Here is a 21499-nt window from a genome sequence, read left to right as displayed (position 1 = left end):
TTTATCAAAATTAGAGGTCCTTTCTAATTAAAAATAATTTACTGTTAACAATAAATAAAATAACAAATTTACCCTTATTAAATTAGGGTTAGTTCATAAAAGGAACCGAGCATTAATTTCCTGATTTCAATAGGAAACTCACTTGGAAATTGACTTAATATAGGTGTCTTCAGTAGATTGGGGGCCAATTATGTCAACAACGTTGATTGAACGGTTTAGTTGAAATCAATTTCTAGTGGCAAATGATGACAACTACAATTTGAAATAATTTTTTTTTAATTAATTCTGTTCAAATAGGTTTTATTTTTGAATTTTAGGTTGTATCCATGCAACTTCGTTTTAGTCGAACAAAATTAAATATTCGAATATATATATATATATATATATTTACTAATTATCCAATATTGTAATTATCCAATATCCAATAGGAAAAAAAATTGTAATTTATATGGTATTATTTGAATAAATTATCAGGATAAAAAGAAAATATATATAAAATAAAGAAAAATACCTATTTCTCTCCGTTTCGAAACGTACAAGTATTGGAGAAATTGAATTTCTACTCTCTCTTTTTTCATCCTCTCTTCTCTCCTAATTTATTGTCCAGACAAAAGAATTGTGAGAAATGAAATTATATTTCTTCTCTTTTCTTTCCATTTTCTCAATCCAAGCAAAGGGTTAGGGACTAAAGTCAACCAATTGATGTTCCTATTGCTGTGTTCTATGCCACTATTCCTTACTTGATTATTGTTGCAAAATGAAAATTGCAGGATTTGCAAATGAAATCCATGAATATATCTCTCATCAATTGCATAAATTTTTAGTATGGAGATGTATGATATGCTTCTTCTGACAATGATTGTTTTTCTTTAATTTTCTAACTCAAGAAGGAAACAAAAATTTGCTATGAAACGTATTTATAGCAATAAATAAATTATTTGTGGCCAATATATATGATATATAAAAGAGGAAAGGGGGACATCACAAATTTGCAAAATTTCTCCTTACATTTTTCTGCACTCTCTTGTTTTTCACTCCCATCAGTTTCTTTCTCATTTTCTCTCTTCTCACTGTTTTCACTCTTCTCATCATTTATAACTTTTCCACTTCTTAAAGTAATAGCTTGACACTGCTCTCTTGGATTTTCTGGTTGACTTGGAAGCTTTCCAAAAGACTTAGCACTTGAGGAGGATGCTTGTTGTGCAATCTGGTTTTCCAGCATTCTGTTGTGTGTTTGCATCTGTTCCAGCCTTGCTTTCATCTCTCTCATCTCCTCATCATGCTTGTTTTGGTTGGCAAGAATCTGTTGCAATAAAGCTTCAGTGGTAGAATTTCGTTCTTGCTGTTTTGGTGGAGGGTTCATATTTTTCTGCTGAAAATTAGGCAATGGTTGCGTATTCTGCTGATATGGAACTTGACTTTGCTGTTGTGGTTGAAAATTCTGATTTGGAACTTGACTTTGCTGATTTCCCCATGAAAAGTTGGGATGATTCCTCCAATTTGGATTGTAAGTTTGAGAGTAAGGATTCCCCATTTGCTTGTTTCCATAATTACCAACATATGCTGCTTGTTCTCCATAGTCTACTCCACAGCTGGTAGTTTCCTCTGCATAAGCCACTTGTTGTGAACTTCCAGCTGATGATGATGAACTAACCAACATACTCAAATCTTCCATCTTTTTAGCAAGGACATTTGTAAGTGCATCAAACTTTGCATTAATCATGTTGAATGGATCAAGATCATACATTCCAGCAGCTTGCCTTTTCTGAGTTGGAGCTTGTCCTCTTGGACTACTCCAAAGATGAGTATTCTTTGCAATTTTCTCCAATAGCTCATAAGCTTCATCTTCATGCTTCATAATAAATTCTCCTCCTGTTTGAGCATCAATAATCCCTCTAATTGCAGGAGTGACATTTGTGTAGAAATTCTGATTTATCATCCATTTCGGAATGGCATGATGTGGGCATAATCTCTCTAATTCCTTCCATCTCATCCATGACTCATATAGAGTTTCATCCTCTCTTGGTCTGAAAGCTGTCATTTGATTCCTCAACTCTTGAGTTTTTCCAGGTGGAAAATATTGTGCAAGAAATGCATCAGTGAGTTGCTCCCAATTTGTGATGGAGTTGTGAGGTAAAGAATCAAGCCAATCCAATGCTCTATCTTTCAAAGAGAATGGGAATAGCTTCAATCTTGCTGCATCATCAGACACTCCAGGTTGTTTTTCCATGTCGCAAATCATAGCAAACTTCTTCAAATGTGTGTGTGGATTTTCAGAAGGATGTCCTCCAAATTGAGAATTTTGAATCATTTGAAGAACTCCAAAATCCATCTTGTAACTATTTGCATCAATCCTTGGTCTTGCTATGCTCTCTCTCAAGTCATCAAAATGTGAAAAAGCATGATCCATCATACTTCCCCTAGGCACGTTTGCATTAACAACTTCTTCTCCTTGGGCTTCATTTTCATTGTTTTGACCATTTCCAGCATTACCAACACCAATTCTAATTCTTTCATCAGCCATTTCTGCTTCTAATTCAGTTTCTCTCAATGCTTCTTTTCTTTTACTGGTTTCTTTCTTGTTGGCTTTACAAAATTTCTCAATTTCAGGATTGAACAGTAAGGTTGTGTCACTTGAGCTTTTAGCTCTTCTCATAAAAGATTAAAAGTACCTGAAAAAGAACAAACAAACACAAAATGAAAAGATAACAAAGGTAAAACTAAAAACAACTAAAATAATCAAGAATTCAATCTTAAACAAACAACTCCCCGGCAACGGCGCCAAAAACTTGATGCGTCCCTACCGCAAGTGCACGGGTCGTACAAGTAGTATAGAAAAGATATCGATCCCACGAAGAGTTGTGTTAATGATTGAATTTTTGATATAAAAGTTGACTAAATCGAAGTATCTATGAAATTAAAGAAGTGAATTGATGAGTAATGGAGCGTGAAATCTATATGTGAAAAATCTATATTCTATTCAACAATGTGTTGCATTAAGCTAAAATTGCATCAAATTGAAATAAGCAAGTTCAAATATGGCAATATTGAAAATGGCAAGCAATTAATTTCAATTGAAAATTAACACTGGTAAAAAGCGATTAGGAGTTCGGATTTCATATTCGAGCTATTTTGGGATTTAAATCGGTTATCCAATTTTATGAAACTTATGGGTTTTAAGGGGATTAATTCTTAAATCCTTTGAATTCCCTTTCGAGTGAGACAAAGAGTGCCTTAATCAAACTAATCCTACTTTCGTGGAGTTAGAATTAATTAAGACCCATTAAGTTCTTTAATTAATCTGTGAATCCTCTTAATCCTTAGCCTATTTCTAGCTCTAAGTTAATTAAGTCCAATTTCTTGATTATCTATCACAAGGCCTTCTCCTTTCGGTGCTTCAACCATGGATTAAGAACATCACTTAATGGGATCCTACACTAAGCATGTCATTAAGCATACAAGAAATGAATAAAACTCATTAAGACCACAAAATATGGATTACCCAATCAAGATCCACAAAATATCTCAAATATTACAACCCTTACTCCAGAATCAAAAGTAAACTACTCACTATCCATAATTCTTACAAGATATTATGAGTTTATAAGGAGATAAAGCTTTAATCTAAGCTAAGAAGTAAGAAATTAAACACTAGAAATGTAGAAAAGTGTAAGGAAAGAAAGAAATCTGCAAATCTTGGTTAAAAATGGTGTGGAAGGTGAAGGTGACTCTTCAAATTCTGCTCAGCCCCTCCTTTCCTTTTCTGCTCCTTGTCTCCTACTCCTTTCCTTCCTTTCTTTCTTCCTTTTTTCTAAAATGGGAAATGAGGCTATTTATAGTATTTTTCTGACATGGAGCCCTAAAATAGTGTGTTTGAGGAGAGATTTTCTGAGGGAATCTTCTGCCAGCTCATTAATGAACTCTTTGTGGGAGTGCATAAGTGGACTGCATAAGTCATGCAGTCCCTTATGCAGTTTTCGGCTGGTTTCTGGTTCACTTATGCGAAACTGCATGACTTGGTGCATAGGTTATGCACAATTCCGTGAAAGTGCATAAGGGAGGCGTGAATGTGCATAAGCTATGCAGTCTCCTTATGCACATTTCGGCAGGTATTGGAACAGTGATTTTTCTCCTTATGCAGATCCGCATAGCTTATGCGACAAGTTATGCACAATTTGGTCAATGCATATTTCAGCTTGAAAACTTGTTTTTGACATCTTTGGCTGTAGAAGTTACTCCTCAATGGCAAAATTTCTCTTCAGTCCTTCAAAAACACCATTTTTCCTACAAAACAAAGTAAAAATTACAAATTAATCTAAAATTGACAATTATGAAAAACTAACTAAATAACTAATGAAATTAGCTAAAAATAACTAATAATAAAATAAAATGGCTATGAAATTAGACCTAAATGACTATGCAAAATGTATGCATCAAATACCCCCAAACTCAAGCTTTTGCTTGTCCTCAAGCAAACTTTAAAATATGATGCAAAATTTTTAGGGGTGCCTTATCCAAAGAGCTATGAAAATCACCTATTAAAGTAACTTAACACACCTTCAGCCATACCAGCAATCCATATACCCATCCTTTAAAATGCAAAGAATCTAATGCTTATCCAAGCTTTCACCGCTTAGCCATCAAGTCAATTATCGTTCAAAATCCCCAAACCAACCAATCAAAAGAGAGAGTCATGCTCAAAAGGAATTCTAGGACAATCAATAACCAAAGTGCCTCTATATAGAGTGATGGAATTAAATGAATGAATGGATAATTTTCCAATCCCATAGGCAAATTCCCTACTCCTATCTCCACTAATGTAGCTAGTACTATCAAGAGATCAAAGGTCTTTTTAGGGATGTAATGGGGCCATGGGGTTCAAAATGAGGCTAAGAAGAAAGATGGGTAAAAAGGATTCAAAGCATGAGAATATTTTCAATTTTGAAACATAAGGTACACTTTATTATATATTTTTTCTTTTTCTCTTTTTTTTTTTATATGGGAGAGAGAAATACACAATGAGGATTGTCAAGTGCTAGCATAGTTTACAAAACACATAAAAATGGAGGGACATTTTGATACTTTAACTTGTATTTTGCATTTTCTTTTGATGATTGTCCCTAAAATTGCCACCCCCAAACTCATTTCTTTTAATACTTTGGGTGGATTTCTTTCATTTTGAATGACAATGGTGAAAAGCACATATACTAGCACTTTTACAAGGTGACAAGCATTTCTTCTCCCTTTTATTGTATTTTTTTCTTTTCTTTTTTTTTTTATTTTTTATGTACCTAATATTATGAATAATTATTCTCATGAAAAGGGTTGGAGTGTTTGGTTCATTGGCTAGGTAGTAATAAGGGTTTCAAGAAAAATTAGGGACAAAAAGGCTCAAAGGGGTTTGCAAGGGTCAATTTTAATTAGGAAAAGGGCCAAAGGTTTAAAATGAGGAGGTTTAAATCAAAGAATGCCTAATCATCTCTCTTTTCAAGTACAAGCTGGTATTTCGCCTTGAAAGGTTTAGAAAATTTGTTCTAGGATTGGTGAGACATCATTTGACTACCTTATATCCAATAACTCCCTCTAAATACTTCCATCTCCAAATGACTAGTTGGGTGGCTTTTTGGCTAAGAAGATATAGGCAAGGGATAGACACTTCAAAACCTTGCACCTCTTAGGAAACTTTCAATCCACAAACCCAACTAAAGGGTGAGTCAAATCACTCTCATAGGCAGCTTTTCAATACTCAAGGGATTTGGCAAAAAATTTTAATGCATGATGCATGATTCCTAAAAATGAGTAATGCATTAACTAAATGGAGGAAATCTATTTGTCTATTTGCGTGCAATGTGTATAATTCTAAGTGGTGTATAATGTGTGTGTAAATGTGTAATGTATATGTATGTATGGATGTATATGTAAAATATTTACAATATATGTAAATGGAATGGGATGAGATGCTCTTATACTCAAAATTGGACATTGTCCTCAATGTCTCAAGCAATGCATTATCAAAACTTAAAGCAAATAGTAATTACCAGGAATTGTGAAATGTTAAGAGCAAAAAGAAAAGGTTACCTGGTATAGAGCAGATGAGAATTCAAGAGATAATGGGAATGCATAAGAAGCTGCATGTGTTATGCGAGAATAAAGTCTGTCGGATCAGGTGCATAAGTAGGGTGCATAAGCCGTGCGGTTCTGCATGAGTAGCTATAAGGGCTGCACAGGCTATGCAGGACATTTGCATAAGGGGATTACAGCCTGTGCAGTTCTGCATAAGAAATTTGATTTGAACAGGGTTTGTGTAAAAACTGCATAAGTGAAAAGTGAGTTGTGCATAACCTATGCACTCTCTTATGCATGTTTAGGTGGGTGATAAAAAGGTGTGAAAAACTGATTATGCAGGAGTGCATAGCTTATGCAGGAGTGCATAGCTTATGCACTAACTTATGCAAGTTTCGGCTTGTTTTGGACTTCAGAGAAGTAGCTCATGCAAAAGTGCATAAGTCATGCACTGTCCTTATGCACTGTTCGGCAAGTTTTGACCTTCAGGGAGAGTGGTCATGCGGAAGTGCATAAGCTATGCACTCTGCTTATGCACTTTTCGGTGGGTTTTAGGTTTTGGGGTTGGTGGTCATGCAGAAGTGCATAAGCTATGCACCCTCCTTATGCAGGTCTCGGCAAGTTTTGGTGTTTGGAAAATGTGGTCATGCAGTTGTGCATAAGCTATGCACTCTGCTTATGTACCTCTCGGCAAGTTTTGAGATTTTGGGTTGGTGGTCATGCAGTTGTGCATAAGCTATGCACTCTGCTTATGCACTCTCGGTGGGTTTTGGAATTTTGGGTTTGTGGTTATGCAGAGTTGCATAAGCTATGCACTCTCCTTATGCAGACTTCGGCAGAGAGAGAAAATCAGAGTTTTTGGTCATGCGGAAGTGCATAAGTTATGCACTCTGCTTATGCACCCCTCGGCAGGTTTTGATTTTTGGAGTTTCTGGTTATGCAGAAGTGCATAAGTCATGCACCCTCCTTATGCAGACTTCGGCAGAGAGAGAAAATGAAGAATTTGAAGTTATGCAAATGTGCATAAGTCATGCACTCTGCTTATGCAGGTTTCGAAAAATATGAAATTTGACAAAATTAGGCTATGCAGAGTTGCATAAGCTATGCACTCTTCTCATGCACTTTGCAATATGAATGAAAATGGCAAGAATTGTGGTTATGCAGGATTGCATAAGCTATGCAGTTGCTTATGCACAATTCAACAAGATTAAGATTGCAATGGAACATGATTTGCAAGTGTGAAAAATACCCTAGAATGAAGAAATATAATTCCATGAAGCATAAACCATGAGAAATTTTCACCAAAAACACATCAATATATACAAAGTTCATCAAAAATGCATCACACAAGCTTGTAGAAGATGGATCCTGCATAAAAGGCATTTGTGACCCATGCCATTTTAACTCAAATTCTGCAAATCAACATTTAGCACATTAAAACTCAATAAAATCTGCATAAAGTTGTATCTATTCACAAATGATGAACTCCCCAAGTCATGCCAAGAAAAATGCAGCATTTCCACCTTAAATCCCACAACCCAAATAAGCTCATAACTGCAAAAATGGCTCACTTACCACCATATTAACATTAAAAGCACATTTACTTAAAAGTTACACACCCAACCTCACCAAGAACGTAAGCCAGTTGCTGCAGACACCCTTTCTGCTGCAGATTGCACTTTTCCTCTGCATAAACCAGATTGCAGCTCCTGCACAGGTTATGCAGCAAAAACCAGTCAGTTTTTGGGAAAATTTGAAGGACAAAATTTTCAAGTTAAGGGTCACTCCCCCAACATTTCACCAGCCTTTCTTCATTGAAATACATCTACAAGGGACAAGATTTAACAATATTAAAAATTGAATTTGGGGAGATTCAAGATAAAAACAAAATTAATGAAAATGAAAGTAAATCAACAAAAGCAAAATAAGAGGACTTGGGATGCCTCCCAAGAGGGCTAATTTATAGTCCTTAGCTGGACTCTTCATGAATTTCAGTGAAAAAGAGGTGAGGGATTGGAGAGCTTGTAACAGCTTGCTCCCTTTATTGGGTCTCCAGTTATGTAATGCTTCAATCTATGCCCATTGACCTTAAAATTCCCAGATTTTTCACTCCAAATTTCAATTGCTCCATAAGGGAAAACCTTAGAAACTCTATATGGACCAGTCCACCTTGACTTAAGTTTTCCAGGGAACAATTTCAATCTTGAGTTGAACAACAAAACTAAATCACCTTCTTTGAATTCCTTTTTCCTCAGATGCTTATCATGCCAAACTTTAGTTCTTTCTTTGTAAATACGGGCACTTTCATAAGCATCCATCCTCAATTCCTCAAGCTCATTAAGTTGTAACAACCTTTTCTCACCAGCTTGCTTAAGATCAAAATTCAAGGTTTGAATGGCCCAATATGCTCTATGTTCTAGCTCCAGTGTAAATGACAAGACTTACCATACACCAACCTAAAGGGAGTAGTTCCTATAGGGTTTTGTAGCGATCCTATATGCCCATAAAGCATCATCTAATTTGATAGACCAATCTTTCCGAGAATTGTTCACTATTTTCTCCAAAATATGCTTGAGCTCTCTGTTAGAAATTTCAACTTGTCCTGAAGTTTGAGGGTGGTATGGGGTAGCTATCTTGTGCACTACACCATACTTCCTCATTAAGCTCTCAAATTGCTTATTACAAAAATGGGAACCCCCATCACTAATTAAAGCCCTAGGAGCTCCAAATCTGCTCAAGACAAATTTCTTCAAGAATTTCACTACCACTCTAGCATCATTAGTTGGAGTTGCAATAGCTTCCACCCACTTTGACACATAGTCAACTCCAACTAAGATGTATCTATTACCATATGAAGGAGGGAATGGCCCCATAAAATCTATTCCCCAAACATCAAATAATTCCACTTCAAGAATATTATTTAGGGGCATTTGATCTCTTTTTGACAAATTTCCACTCCTTTGACATTTATCACAATCCGACACAAAATTCCTCACATCCTTAAAAAGATTTGGCCAAAAGAAACCAGCTTGCAAAATTTTACTAGCTGTTTTAGAGATTCCAAAATGTCCTCCATAATCAGAAGCATGGCAATGATGCATAATACTCTGTACCTCCTCTTCAGGAATACATCTTCTAATTAGACCATCACAACATCTCCTAAAGAGTAAAGGATCATCCCATCTATAAAATTTCACCTCATGCAAAAACTTTTTCTTTTGTTGCCATGTCATTCCTAGAGGTAAAACTCCACAAGATAGATAATTCACAAAGTCTGCATACCAAGGTAGTTTAGCAACAAGAGAGAAAAGTTGTTCATCCAAGAAAAACTCATCAATAGGGATTTCATCCAATTCTTCACCATCCAATTTCAACCTACTAAGATTATCAGCAACTGCATTTTCAGCTCCTTTCTTATCTCTAATCTCCAAATCAAACTCTTGTAGCATCAGAATCCACCTAATGAGCCTAGGTTTGGCCTCCTTTTTACGGAGCAAATACCTGATGGCTGCATGATATGAAAATATAACCACCTTTGAGTCAATAATGTAAGGTCTAAACTTTTCCAATGCAAAGACAATTGCCAAAAATTCCTTTTCAGTTGTTGCATAATTTGTTTGAGCCTCATCCAGTGTTCTACTAGCATAATAAATAGCATAAGCCTTTTTGTCCTTTCTTTGACCAAGAACAGCCCCAATTGCATAGTTGCTAGCATCACACATAATTTCAAAAGGTAGGCTCCAATCAGGTGGTTGCATGATAGGTGCAGTGATAAGAGCTTGCTTCAACCTGCAAAAGGCATCCAAACACTCTTGGTCAAATACAAATGGTGTGTCATTACTTAACAAATTAGATAAAGGTTTAGCTATTTTAGAAAAATCCTTGATAAAGCGTCTGTAGAACCCGGCATGTCCTAGAAAACTTCGAATTTCCTTGACATTGGTAGGAGGAGCCATCTTCTCTATCACTTCAACCTTGGCTTTATCAACCTCTATTCCTCTGTTAGACACCAAATGTCCAAGCACTATTCCTTCCTGAACCATGAAATGACACTTTTCCCAGTTTAACACAAGGTCAGTATCTGCACATCGCTGCAAAACTTTAGAAAGGTTAGCCAAGCATATATCAAATGAAGATCCATAAACAGAAAAATCGTCCATAAAAACCTCCATTATGTCTTCAATGAAATCTGAGAAGATTGCCATCATACACCTTTGAAAAGTGGCTGGTGCATTACACAACCCAAATGGCATCCTTCTATAAGCAAAGGTTTCATATGGACAAGTAAAAGTGGTTTTCTCTTGATCATTTGGATGGATAAGGATTTGAAAAAAACCTGAATATCCATCTAAATAGCAAAAGTAAGAATGCCTAGCTAGTCTTTCCAACATTTGATCAATGAAGGGAAGTGGAAAATGATATTTTCTAGTGGCAACATTTAATTTTCTGTAATCTATGCACATTCGCCAACTAGTCACTGTTCTGGTGGGAATTAATTCATTATTTTCATTTTTGACAACTGTCATTCCACCCTTTTTTGGGACAACATGTACTGGGCTCACCCAAGTACTGTCTGAGATGGGATATATAATCCCTGCATCAAGCAACTTCAAAATTTCCTTTTTAACAACTTCTTTCATATTTGGGTTCAGCCTCCTCTGATGTTCAATAGATGGTTTACAATTTTCTTCCAAAATGATTCTATGCATGCAAAAATGTGGGTTTATTCCCTTAATGTCATCTATGGTGTATCCCAAAACTTTCCTAAATTGTCTCAACACTCTTAACAACTTATCAGCTTCTAAAGTACTCAAATTTGCATTTACAATTACTGGATAAGTGTTATTGGTGCCAAGAAATTCATACCTGAGCTGAGAAGGAAGTTGCTTAAGTTCTACCTTAGGTGCATCTTCTTCCTTGAATGATGGTTGCTTAGATTCGACTTTTTCCTTTTGTGTGAGTTGAAAAACTGGAGCAGAAATGAATGGTGGACTTCCCTCTAAGTGTTGAGCATATGAAGCCACATGAGGGTTGTCATAATCTATGCCTCCTCCATGAACCAAACAATTTTCAAGTGGATCTTCTGGATATTTCTTTCTGAAGTGTTCTTCAACCAGCTCATCAATGATATCAACTCTCAAGCAAGTATCAGCTTCAGAATGATGCTTTTTCATAGTGTTATTAATATTGAAAACCAATTGCTCTTCACCAACCCTAAGAGTCAGTTTTTCTCCTTTCACATCAATCAATGCTCCTGCTGTAGCTAGAAAGGGTCTTCCCAAGATAATTGGAATATTAAAATCTTCCTCCATGTCCAAGATGACAAAGTCAACAGGTATGTAGAACTTCCCAACCTTCAGAGGCACATTCTCCAAAATCCCTTCAGGATACTTGATTGATCTGTCAGCTAACTGAAGAGAAATGTGGGTTGGCTTTAGATCTCCCATGTTGAGCTTCTCATAGATGGAAAGGGGCATAAGGCTAACACTAGCCCCTAAATCACACAAGGCTTTTATAGAACATGATTCTCCAATGTGGCATGGAATTGAAAAACTCCCTGGATCCTTAAGCTTTGGAGGAAGTTTCCTTTGGAGGATAGCACTACATTCCTCTGTCAAAGCTACAGTCTCATGGTCTTCAAGTTTTCTCTTGTTTGAGAGAATTTCTTTTAAGAATTTGGCATAAGAGGGCATTTGTGAAAGAGCATCAACAAAAGGTACATTTATGTAAAGTTTTTTCAAAACTTCTAAGAACTTCCCAAATTGCCTATCAAGCTTGGCTTTGTGAAATCTTTGTGGAAAAGGAAGTTGTGGCTTGTAGGGTTCAGGAGGTATATATTTCTCTTCTTTCTCTTCAAATTTCTCCTTACATTTTTCTGCACTCTCTTGTTTTTCACTCCCATCAGTTTCTTTCTCATTTTCTCTCTTCTCACTGTTTTCACTCTTCTCATCATTTATAACTTTTCCACTTCTTAAAGTAATAGCTTGACACTGCTCTCTTGGATTTTCTGGTTGACTTGGAAGCTTTCCAAAAGACTTAGCACTTGAGGAGGATGCTTGTTGTGCAATCTGGTTTTCCAGCATTCTGTTGTGTGTTTGCATCTGTTCCAGCCTTGCTTTCATCTCTCTCATCTCCTCATCATGCTTGTTTTGGTTGGCAAGAATCTGTTGCAATAAAGCTTCAGTGGTGGAATTTCGTTCTTGCTGTTTTGGTGGAGGGTTCATATTTTTCTGCTGAAAATTAGGCAATGGTTGCCTATTCTGCTGATATGGAACTTGACTTTGCTGTTGTGGTTGAAAATTCTGATTTGGAACTTGACTTTGCTGATTTCCCCATGAAAAGTTGGGATGATTCCTCCAATTTGGATTGTAAGTTTGAGAGTAAGGATTCCCCATTTGCTTGTTTCCATAATTACCAACATATGCTGCTTGTTCTCCATAGTCTACTCCACAGCTGGTAGTTTCCTCTGCATAAGCCACTTGTTGTGAACTTCCAGCTGATGATGATGAACTAACCAACATACTCAAATCTTCCATCTTTTTAGCAAGGACATTTGTAAGTGCATCAAACTTTGCATTAATCATGTTGAATGGATCAAGATCATACATTCCAAAGAAATGACTTGCCTTTTCTGAATTGGAGCTGGTCCTCTTGGACTACTCCAAAGATGAGTATTCTTTGTAATTTTCTCCAATAGCTCATAAGCTTCATCTTCATGCTTCATAATAAATTCTCCTCCTGTTTGAGCATCAATAATCCCTCTAATTGCAGGAGTGACATTTGTGTAGAAATTCTGATTTATCATCCATTTCGGAATGGCATGATGTGGGCATAATCTCTCTAATTCCTTCCATCTCATCCATGACTCATATAGAGTTTCATCCTCTCTTGGTCTGAAAGCTGTCATTTGATTCCTCAACTCTTGAGTTTTTCCAGGTGGAAAATATTGTGCAAGAAATGCATCAGTGAGTTGCTCCCAATTTGTGATGGAGTTGTGAGGTAAAGAATCAAGCCAATCCAATGCTCTATCTTTCAAAGAGAATGGGAATAGCTTCAATCTTGCTGCATCATCAGACACTCCAGGTTGTTTTTCCATGTCGCAAATCATAGCAAACTTCTTCAAATGTGTGTGTGGATTTTCAGAAGGATGTCCTCCAAATTGAGAATTTTGAATCATTTGAAGAACTCCAAAATCCATCTTGTAACTATTTGCATCAATCCTTGGTCTTGCTATGCTCTCTCTCAAGTCATCAAAACGTGGAAAAGCATGATCCATCATACTTCCCCTAGGCACGTTTGCATTAACAACTTCTTCTCCTTGGGCTTCATTTTCATTGTTTTGACCATTTCCAGCATTACCAACACCAATTCTAATTCTTTCATCAGCCATTTCTGCTTCTAATTCAGTTTCTCTCAATGCTTCTTTTCTTTTTCTGGTTTCTTTCTTGTTGGCTTTACAAAATTTCTCAATTTCAGGATTGAACAGTAAGGTTGTGTCACTTGAGCTTTTAGCTCTTCTCATAAAAGATTAAAAGTACCTGAAAAAGAACAAACAAACACAAAATGAAAAGATAACAAAGGTAAAACTAAAAACAACTAAAATAATCAAGAATTCAATCTTAAACAAACAACTCCCCGGCAACGGCGCCAAAAACTTGATGCGTCCCTACCGCAAGTGCACGGGTCGTACAAGTAGTATAGAAAAGATATCGATCCCACGAGGAGTTGTGTTAATGATTGAATTTTTGATATAAAAGTTGACTAAATCGAAGTATCTATGAAATTAAAGAAGTGAATTGATGAGTAATGGAGCGTGAAATCTATATGTGAAAAATCTATATTCTATTCAACAATGTGTTGCATTAAGCTAAAATTGCATCAAATTGAAATAAGCAAGTTCAAATATGGCAATATTGAAAATGGCAAGCAATTAATTTCAATTGAAAATTAACAATGGTAAAAAGGCGATTCCGGAGTTCGGGATTTCATATTCGAGCTATTTTGGGATTTAAATCGGTTATCCAATTTTATGAAACTTATGGGTTTTAAGGGGATTAATTCTTAAATCCTTTGAATTCCCTTTCGAGTGAGACAAATAGTGCCTTAATCAAACTAATCCTACTTTCGTGGAGTTAGAATTAATTAAGACCCATTAAGTTCTTTAATTAATCTGTGAATCCTCTTAATCCTTAGCCTATTTCTAGCTCTAAGTTAATTAAGTCCAATTTCTTGATTATCTATCACAAGGCCTTCTCCTTTCGGTGCTTCAACCATGGATTAAGAACATCACTTAATGGGATCCTACACTAAGCATGTCATTAAGCATACAAGAAATGAATAAAACTCATTAAGACCACAAAATATGGATTACCCAATCAAGATCCACAAAATATCTCAAATATTTCAACCCTTACTCTAATCAAAAGTAAACGACTCACTATCCATAATTCTTACAAGATATTATGAGTTTATAAGGAGATAAAGCTTTAATCTAAGCTAAGAAGTAAGAAATTAAACACTAGAAATGTAGAAAAGTGTAAGGAAAGAAAGAAATCTGCAAATCTTGGTTAAAAATGGTGTGGAAGGTGAAGGTGACTCTTCAAATTCTGCTCAGCCCCTCCTTTCCTTTTCTGCTCCTTGTCTCCTACTCCTTTCCTTCCTTTCTTTCTTCCTTTTTTCTAAAATGGGAAATGAGGCTATTTATAGTATTTTTCTGACATGGAGCCCTAAAATAGTGTGTTTGAGGAGAGATTTTCTGAGGGAATCTTCTGCCATCTCATTAATGAACTCTTTGTGGGAGTGCATAAGTGGACTGCATAAGTCATGCAGTCCCTTATGCGCTGGTGTTTCTCGGTTCACTTATGCGAAACTGCATGACTTGGTGCATAGGTTATGTACAATTCCGTGAAAGTGCATAAGGGAGGCGTGAATGTGCATAAGCTATGCAGTCTCCTTATGCACATTTCGGCAGGTATTGGAACAGTGATTTTTCTCCTTATGCAGATCCGCATAGCTTATGCGACAAGTTATGCACAATTTGGTCAATGCATATTTCAGCTTGAAAACTTGTTTTTGACATCTTTGGCTGTAGAAGTTACTCCTCAATGGCAAAATTTCTCTTCAGTCCTTCAAAAACACCATTTTTCCTACAAAACAAAGTAAAAATTACAAATTAATCTAAAATTGACAATTATGAAAAACTAACTAAATAACTAATGAAATTAGCTAAAAATAACTAATAATAAAATAAAATGGCTATGAAATTAGACCTAAATGACTATGCAAAATGTATGCATCAGAAATTTTAGCCCATTTTGACTTTTGGGCTAGATTTCTCGCAAACCGTGAACCCCACGAGAAAATCGAGAGTACCAGAGCGCTCCACTCGTCAAGAGCTTCGCGGCAATATAAATTTCAAAATTTTCCGATACTATTTTTTGGTGGGTCCCACGAAACTTCGTAGTATTTTTTCGAGCATTAAATGAGCTTAGAAAATTTCATAAAAATTATATACTAACCCCCGTGTTGTGGGCTTCATGTAGGTACCTTCGATTCGTGGAAATTCGACAGTTGTCCAGGTTTGTGAATTTCCGGCCAGACAGACCGGCTACCGAAAAAGTCTTGGAATTGGATCGAGATTTTGGCTACCCCACTGTTGTTAGACGTCCCGAGCTCGTTTCAGAGGTCGGAATCGGCATAGTTAAACCCGAACCTTACTTTTTCTTAATTTTCCAGTGCTTGAATGCAATTAAAAATCCATAAAATATTTGTGATAGCTCAGAAAATTATGATTCTTTTTGCATTAGCTTAGTAATATTGCTAAGGACCGCGGGGCAAAGTTTTAGAATTTTTAGAGCTTATTTGGGTAGTTTTTGCAAAAAGGATCAATTATAAGGACTAAACTGTAATTTTACATATTGTGATTGATGACTGTTTGGATGGGCCCAGGAGGGGCTGTGTGATGTGATTGAGTTGTGAGTGTATGATTTGTGAATATAGAAGTGCGTTTTGAACCCTTTTGCAAGTTGAGTAGGTCCTAGGTATAGGGGAGACTCTGCCGGATTTTCGGCACGACTTAGAACATCTTTGGTCTTTTCTTTGCTTGTATTGAGTCAAATGTACTAAATAATTGTAATAAAATTATCAGGTGAGCCGGGACAGTCTTCCTCCTCCGCCCAGCCGCCACAGTGACTTCGGTTGAGTCTGTGAGTAAAATATTAATTTTAATTGTAATTTCGATATTATTATATGTTTAAGCATGCCCATGCATCACTTATGTGTAAATATCTATGTAGTTAAACTCTAGGCACATTTTATGTTGCATTCATAACTGTTAAAGTGCCATGGATGTTGTTGTGGTAATTTGGAACAGTGTGCGTGAGTTGGCATGCATGTGGTGTGGTGTTGGCTATGGACAGGACGGGTAGACACGGCTTGAGATCTTCACTGGGACCCGGTCCTTCGGGGTAGACACGGCTTGAGTTCTTCGCTGGGACCCCGATTTGGTTTATTAAGTGGAAGTCCGAGCTTGAGTTCTTCGCTGGCACAGTTTGGATTAAGAGAGTTGTATAGGGGATCAGCTCCCATTTATGTATTGTTTGACATTATCAGGTGTGTGAGTGCTCCAAATTACCTCTTTGCTGTTATGATGTGAAAATATTGTCGATGTTGCATTTCACTCTACAGGATGCATTAGCTTTAGGTAGTTATAGAGATTATGGTTAAAATTGATATTTTACTCTCTGAGTCGAACGCTCACTCCTATTCAATATTTTTTCCAGGCTACAGGAGGATTATTGTTGTGGTTAACCTGCTTTTCTCCCTCGCAGGTCGTCTATTCATGTTTGTGTAATTCTGTTAACTTCTAGAATTTCTGCATGTGTTAGAAATATTTATTTGATTTGGGTCTGTAATATAAATTGTCATGTTGGACCTGTAAACTAATTATATACATGTTTGTTGGACTGGATGAGGGAGCTGAGCTCCCATTTATTTTTATGTTGTTATGAGTATGTAGAGGGTGAGCTGAGCTCCCCAATTGATTATATATTGTGTTTACAGGTCGGGTGAGTCAAAAACTCCTCGTTGAAAGGTCCATTTTATGGCCGGACTCTGTCCGGTTGAATTCTTGAAATTGGGCCCAAATGGGCCTTAGAGTTGGGTTGAGGAATAGTTAGGCTTACTACGGGCCTCGGGGGCTTTAGGCTGGCCCAGGTCCTAGTGCCGGTCCGGCCCATAGGTTGGGTCGTGACAAATGTGGTATCAGAGCTTAGGCTCCAGATTCATAGGGAATATTTGTCTAAAGTGTTGGGAAGAGTCTAATAGGAGTCACATGCGGAAAATAGGGTCCACATTCGTCTTGCATTGTCATCTTTGCTTCTAGTTCCTGCCTTACATAATTATGTGTAATATGTCATTTTGAAATTTTGTGGGCTAATGCTGCTGAATTTCAGGAAAATGCGTAGAAGCAGGAGAGCTGCCACTGCACCAGAACCAGATGTGTTTGACGAGGTGTAGGCACAGGATGAGGCGCCTGCCACGAGAAGGCGGGGTAGGAGGCCTAGAGCTGCTCAAGTAGAGGAGCAGTCACCACCAGTTCAGGAACAGTCTTTTGTGGCCCCGGGTCCCATGGACCCAATGGTAGCTATTCTAGCTGGTTTGCAGAGAACCATCAATATGATGGCACAGTATATGGTCCACCCTCCCCAACAGCAGCAGTCCACCGCACCAAAGAGGGAACCTTACAAACAGATAATTAATTTCAAGAAATTAGTGCCTGGTACTTATGATGTGTCAGATGATGCTTATCGGTTTTTGAATTCCTGCAGACAGGAAGGAATAGAGTTGCAGTTGACTGATAGGAGACTTATAGAGTGTGTGCAGCATGTTATGGAGCCTATGCCTAGACAATGGATGAATGATTACATATTACCTAGGATGGAAGGTTTGTCATGGACCCAGTTTGTGGAACTGTTTATCAACCGATTTGTGCTAGAAAGTTTCAAAGATCAAAAGCAGTGGGCCTTTGAGGCCTTAAGATAGAATGACAGGTCTGTAGATGAATATGCTACAGAATTTCTGAAATTGAGCAGATATGCCCTTACAGCAGTGGCTACTGAAAGTATGAAGGTGAAGAGGTTGCTAAAGGGGCTGGACAAGAGGTATGCAAACCTGGCCATGATGTCTGATCAGTCTTTTGATGTGGTAGTTGATCAAGCCTGACAGATTGAGATTAGCTACACCGGAGATGACAGTGAAAGAGCAAAGAAAAATAGAGGAGAGGGATCTTCAGGTGTTCCCCACATGGGTGCTTCGGACAGCGGAGGCCAAACTAATTACAGAGGAAGAAGCAGAAATAAGAGGAGTGGTTTTAGACACAAATCTCGAGGATTCAGACCAGGGTATGGATCCAGCAGTGGTCACAGTTCGGGATACAGCAGTTCTGGGTTTGGTTCAGGATCCTCCTTGGCACCTTACGCACAGTGTGGAAGAGGACATTCAGGACCTTGTCTGATGGGTTCAGGAGTATGTTTCAAGTGTGGCCAACCAGGTCACTTTGCTAGGGAATGCCCCGTGTTCAGCGAGCCATAGATGGGGTCACAGGGTTCTATTGCAAATGTTCCTCGTCAGTTTTATCCTGGTGCTTCCAACATGGCAGGCAGTCAGTTCAGTGGCCAACAGGGCCGAGGACAAGGGGAACGTGGATTTGGAGGCAGATCAAGAGGTAAAAGTCAATATCAGGGTTCTGCAACGCAGGGTAGGGGTTAAGCTCGAGTTTTCACCCTGACCCACCAGGATGCTCAGGCTTCCAATGCAGTTGTGGTAGGTATTCTTCTAGTCTGTTCCTATGAGGCTCGTGTTTTAATAGATCCGGGTGCTACGCACTCCTTTGTCTCCCCAGTGTTTGCCATGAGATTGGGTAGGAACCCTACAACTTTAGAATGTCCTTTGTCTGTAGCTACCCCGCTTAGTGACAACATAGATGTAAACATGGTTTTTCTGGGTAGCCCAGTAGTAGTGGATGGAAGAATCCTCCCAGCGGACTTAGTTCCTCTACCAGTAATGGATTTCGATGTAATCTTGGGAATGGATTAGTTGGCAACTCATTCTGCCACTTTAGACTGCAGGAACAAAAAAGTGTATTTCTACATACTTGGTGTGGAAGAGTTTAGCTTTGATGGTGACAGGAGCATGGCTCCATATAATTTGGTGTCAGCAATTAGTGCTAGAAAAATGTTGAGGCGTGGATGTCAAGGGTATTTGGCATTGGTAAGAGATACATCTGTAGAAGGTGTCAATATGGAAAATTTTCCTGTTGTCAGAGAATTCATGGATGTCTTCCCTGAGGAGCTTCCAGGGTTGCCACCAGGAAGGGAAATAGAGTTTTGCATTGATGTTGTGCCGGGTACAAACCCCATATCAATGCCGCCTTACAGGATGGCACCAGCAGAATTGAAAGAGCTAAAGGAGCAACTACAAGAGCTTTTGGATAAGGGTTTCATACGTCCGAGCACTTCACCCTGGGGCGCTCCTGTTCTATTTGTGAGAAAGAAAGATGGGTCCTTGAGGTTGTGTATTGACTATAGACAGCTGAATAAGGTGACTGTGAAGAACAAGTATCTACTTCCTTGGATCGATGATCTGTTTGATCAGCTCCAAGGGGCTAGATTCTTTTCCAAGATAGACCTGCGATCAGGCTACCATCAGTTGAGAATCAGGAATGAGGATGTGTCCAAAACAACATTCAGGACAAGATATGGTCATTATGAGTTCTTGGTGATGTCTTTTGGACTCACTAATGCACCAGCAACCTTCATGGACCTGATGAACAGGGTGTTCAGGCCATTCCTAAACCGTTTTGTCATCGTATTCATAGATGACATTTTGGTATACTCTCGGACCGAGGAAGAACATGTGTGGCACTTGAGGATGGTGTTGCAGACTTTGAGGGAGCACCAGCTATATGCCAAATTTTCAAAATGTGAATTTTGGCTAGAAAGCATCTCATTCTTGGGACACGTGGTTTCTAGTGAAGGCATTCAAGTGGATTTCAAGATAATTGAGGCTGTAACTGATTGGCTTAGGCCTACAACAGTCACTGAGGTGCGAAGTTTTCTGGGCCTAGCTGGCTACTATAGGCGTTTTGTGCAGGATTTTTCCAGGATAGCAGCTCCCCTAACTAAGTTAACTCGAAGAATGTTCCATTCATTTGGACAGATGATTGTGAGGAGAGTTTCCAGAAGCTTAAGGAGTGTCTAACCACCGCCCCTGTGTTGACACTACCGATGAGTGGTGAAGGATATACCGTGTACTGTGACACCTCCAGAGTTGGCTTAGGGTGTGTTTTGATGCAGAATCGAAAAGTAGTGGCTTATGCTTCAAGACAGCTAAAGAGGCATGAGCAGAACTACCCCACCCATCATTTGGAAATGGCGGCTGTAGTCTTTGCACTAAAGATCTGGAGACACTACCTATATGGTGAAGTGTGTAAGATATACACCGACCATAAGAGTTTGAAGTACATTTTCCAACAGAGGGATTTAAACTTGAGACAGAGGAGATGGATGGAGCTTCTGAAGGACTATGATTGTACCATCCAGTACCACCCTAGGAAGGCTAATGTAGTAGCAGATGCTTTGAGCAGAAAATCTTCTGGCAGCTTGGCGCACATATCAGCAGAGAAGAGACCGTTGATTCAGGAAGTACATGAGTTGATGGATCAAGGTCTGATCTTAGATCTTTCAGATGAGGGGGTATTGTTGGCTCATTTTTCAGTGAGACCAGACCTGCGAGACAAAGTTAGAGTTTCCCAGCACAGAGACTAGCAATTGATAAAGATCATAGAAAGAGTATAGCAGGGTGAAGGTGGTGAGTTTGGATTTACCAATGATGGCGCCCTTATGCAAGGTTCCAAGATATGCGTGCCCGACGTGGTAATCTCAGAAATGAAATCATGCGAGAGGCACACTATACACTATACAATGTTCACCCAGGCTCCACCAAGATGTACCATGATGTGAAAGATAGCTATTGGTGGAATGGCATGAAGAGAGACATAGAAAACTTCGTGTCCAAGTGCTTGACTTGTCAGAAGGTAAAGTTTGAACACCAGAGGCTGTCAAGGAAGCTGCAAGAGCTCCCTATCCTAGAATGGAAGTGGGAAATGATTACTATGGATTTTGTGACTAGGTTGCCTCGTACCACGCGAGGATATGATTCGATATGGGTAATTGTAGACCGCCTAACTAAATCAGCTCATTTCTTACCTATGAAGATCACATGTTCTGTTGCATAGTATGCCCGACTCTATATTCGAGAAATCGTCAGATTGTATGGCGTTCCTGCTTCCATAATATCTGACAGAGGGCCCCAGTTCACTTCTCGATTTTAGAGAAAATTGCAGGAGGCACTTGGCATGCAGTTAAACTTTAGTACT

The 21499-nt window shown here is 38.2% G+C and overlaps 2 non-coding genes across 2 annotated transcripts; both read left to right on the top strand.

Annotated features, from left to right (window-relative positions):
- The first annotated feature begins 1949 nt into the window (after positions 1-1949).
- LOC131176473 (small nucleolar RNA R71) lies at positions 1950-2057 on the top strand. The gene has a single exon (XR_009146529.1). It is a non-coding gene; the product is annotated as a small nucleolar RNA R71 (small nucleolar RNA).
- Positions 2058-12878: 10821 nt separating this feature from the next.
- Positions 12879-12986, top strand: LOC131176472 (small nucleolar RNA R71). Its single transcript, XR_009146528.1, has one exon. It is a non-coding gene; the product is annotated as a small nucleolar RNA R71 (small nucleolar RNA).
- The last annotated feature ends 8513 nt before the right edge of the window (positions 12987-21499 follow it).

Source organism: Hevea brasiliensis, unplaced genomic scaffold (assembly GCF_030052815.1).
Source record: "Hevea brasiliensis isolate MT/VB/25A 57/8 unplaced genomic scaffold, ASM3005281v1 Scaf121, whole genome shotgun sequence".
In the NCBI taxonomy this organism is placed as follows: domain Eukaryota; kingdom Viridiplantae; phylum Streptophyta; class Magnoliopsida; order Malpighiales; family Euphorbiaceae; genus Hevea; species Hevea brasiliensis.
The sequence above is the reverse complement of the archived record's forward strand: the minus strand, read 5'-3'. Positions and strand labels throughout refer to the sequence as shown.